We start from the raw sequence: 3,428 nt of genomic DNA on the forward strand, positions 1-3,428 counted from the left end.
AACGGGAGAGATCCCCGAAACAGGAGACATACCAGCAGTTGACAAACGACTACTCCATCTGTAAGATGCATGCAGGAGCCTAAAAATAAGATGGAAAAGGCATAGCGCATGAGAAAGCTCGAAACTAAATTAGCAAAGATAAGAGTGGAATCAAATGACTAGGAGAGAGCACGAAACCACCAGACCTTGGCCAATATGTGTATTATTCTAGAAGGTACGTACGCACTTCTTTCTGACCTGGTAACTACTTGAACAACAAGCAGACCCAGTACAAAACAGCCAGCAACAAAAACACAATGTAAACAAGAATATACACAATTTCCCAGAAACAGAGGAAGAACTAAAACAGCAAATGACTCCGAAACCCAACATGGACTGAGCCCCAAGCCTACATGTATAGCGGCAACGACAACGCTCCCCTACTCAGGCCAATTACGGACGCGGATATGAGGAAGACCTTTATTAAGATAGGCAAGAGCTTCACACCCGTCATAGAAGGAAAACTAACAAATGCTTCGAAAACACAGACGAGTGATCTATAAAAGCGTTCGTAGACTACCAGAATAGCCACTGCGATCAAGGCACCCTGCCATCAGAATGGAAGCATGCAGAAATGATACTTTCCTCAAATCGGGTGAAATATTGTCAATGGGCTATTGAGGCCAATATCATTAACCTCCTGCGTGGAGTAAGATAATGGAACAAGTAGTCTTGGGTAGACTACAGCGCTACACAGAGTCACAATCTCTTCTATATCACAGCAGGAAGAAAAACCTACGGATTTAGACGAAAGTTGTCAACCCAGGACATTTTACTCCAAATATGGGAACACGTTTTAGATGCTGTTTCACGCGTAATTTAAAAACGGTCATTATTTCCCTTTGATTTAAAAGCCCATTCGACAATATTGCCCAACAAAATAGTTTTATCCTACCTTAACGACCCCAACAGCGAATTTACGTGACTTAGTGTAATCACCTCTTATGTTTAAAGTAGAGACTGACTGCGTTCATTGCTGCAGCAAACGGAAAGCCGGCCATTTCCGCTCCGCCGCTGTAAGGACGTAATTCTGGCGGTCGAAATAAAGAAAGCGACAAAAATCTTTTGAGCCAGCTTTCAAGTTGCCTGTTGGCCATAGAGCAGTTTTATAGCGGTGGTACTTTGCAACACTCGAATCTAAGTATCGGATGTGTTTGTTGGCTCACCAAGAGTCATCAAGCCTCACCAAGCGACCATAGCCCACGGCCTAAACTAGTCCGAAATAAACGTTCGAATGGCCCACAACGAACGCTGCGCCGCTTGCCTAATTTGTGCTTCCCTGCAAGGTGCAGAAAGATGACTACAGGCAACTGCCCACCTATACAATGAATAGTACATTGTTCGATCTCCCAGTGCCCGAAAACGAAAAAAATTAATGCGCAACGTTCATTAACTTATGCACGGCGTTCACGTACTCACCCCTTACACCTGTCAGCCAAGCAGCTTGAAACTCGTGTCGAACTGAAAAAAAGTTTGTTGTTGCAATTTCCCAAACCGTCGTACAGCAGGTGGTCATATGAATCCACCTAATGTTGAAGAACTCATGTAACAATGCAGCTTAGCTGTTCTCTCTTGACTGACTTCGCGAATCGAACATGGCTCAAATTTTGCCTCATAAGAGGCCTGTTCGGACACCGAGACAATTGAAATATTTCTGCGCTTTCAATTGTCTCCTACCACCGTGGGGAGATGCTTGAGAGCTGCTGAGTAATGAGGGCAGACAGTTGCTTTGAAAACAGAATTATATGGGTAAAGAATTAAGCATGGAATATTCTTTAAGCTAGTTTGCTATGGAAGGTATGAGGATTGTCTGGGTGGAAGATTTCGACAGCTGTTAACTGGGCAAATAATTGATGCTTCAATTTCTTAAGGGTACCATTAGTGGGGGTTTGAAAGCAGATGTTGTAGTTGGCAAGCAGAGGCGTAGCACAGTGTTGGAAAAGGGGGTATAAAAACTGAATGTCAGTTGCTTGAAGGCAAGATTGCCAGAGGTTTCTCAAGTCGAAAGTCAAGAACCGCGGCATACAACAGTAGACAAGATCGCCTTGTTCTCTACTTCAACGGATTGCCTAATCACTTTATTTGATGTAATAAAATGTCCTTGAAAGTGTGTACTTACTGAAGCATAAGTTTGAGTACAGCTTGCATAGAAGAGCACCCAAAGTACCAGGTGTACTATGATTGGTGTTCTTTTGGTGTTTATTTTTCACTACACGCTAATCGGAACAACCGTTAAGCAGGGCCATACCACATTTTTTGCATGCTCTTTACACACCCTGAAACGGCTCCGCACCCTGAAACCCCCTATATACACCCTGAAACGGTTGTAAAAAAGATGGTACCCACTGCGTCTGTTTCGGCAACCAAACACTTAAATACTGAAGCATTAATGGATAACAGGGTATGCTGAACAATATTCGGGGTACATGTTTAAATTCAACTCTGTATTCAAGCTTATAGCAAGTGAATGCATTTTCTTGATTTCTTAAAATTTTATGCCGTTTTATCCAGAAAACAAAATTTGTGGCAATAAAGTCGGCGACATGGCTTTATATTCGCTGCGTCTTCTAAACGTGATTACAACTTAGTATATGATAATTAATACTTTACCTTTCAATAAATGTGTAAACCTTGCAGATCACTATGCGAGTGTTGCAAGTCTCTTTTTATATTCACATTGCCATCTCCCCACTCTCCTGGTGCGGTGATGTACCTTCTTCTCAATGGATATCCAGTGGCTCACCATTCAAAAGTGTGAGTGACTTACAACGTTCTCAAATATTTTTCATGAAATCTCTCGGGCTACTTCAAAGCGCTTGTAGTTAGCAACGTCATCTTCTATGAGACGTGCTTTTGCTCTACTACCCTGAGCAAAGCTAATGAATGACCGCCACTACAATGTGTAAGGTATACGAATAAATAAACGAAATATTTCTAAAGTAAAAAATAAAAAGAATTTGCGATGTGTTGGGGCTACAATTTAAGCCATACCTAATGTACGATTCTACCCATAGATTGTTGCACTGCATCCAATCAACCATGTCATATGTCTTCAGTAAGCGGTCCATAGTAGAGGCACTGCCGACCAGTAGTATATATTCTATGGATTTTGTTCGACTGTCGGCACTACCGCCACTGTAGCTTTTGTTTGAACAGACAACTGTAATTTACATGTTAAAAATTGAGCCCGAAATGTGTTTTGTTTTCTCTCTACACACGTTCAATTGTTACATTGTGCTGCACCACACAAACGATTATTAATTATTTGACATTGGTTTGGCAATTTCTTATATTCCACAGTTACCACATTTTTCCGAAGGTTCTGCACAGGTACTCACAGCTGTCCCTCAAACGGTTGGTGATTATTCGAATTTTTTTGTGTTCACAAA

Source organism: Haemaphysalis longicornis, unplaced genomic scaffold (assembly GCF_048455015.1).
Source record: "Haemaphysalis longicornis isolate Haplotype H1 unplaced genomic scaffold, Haemaphysalis longicornis Haplotype H1 scaffold_11, whole genome shotgun sequence".
Taxonomy (NCBI): Eukaryota; Metazoa; Arthropoda; class Arachnida; order Ixodida; family Ixodidae; genus Haemaphysalis; species Haemaphysalis longicornis.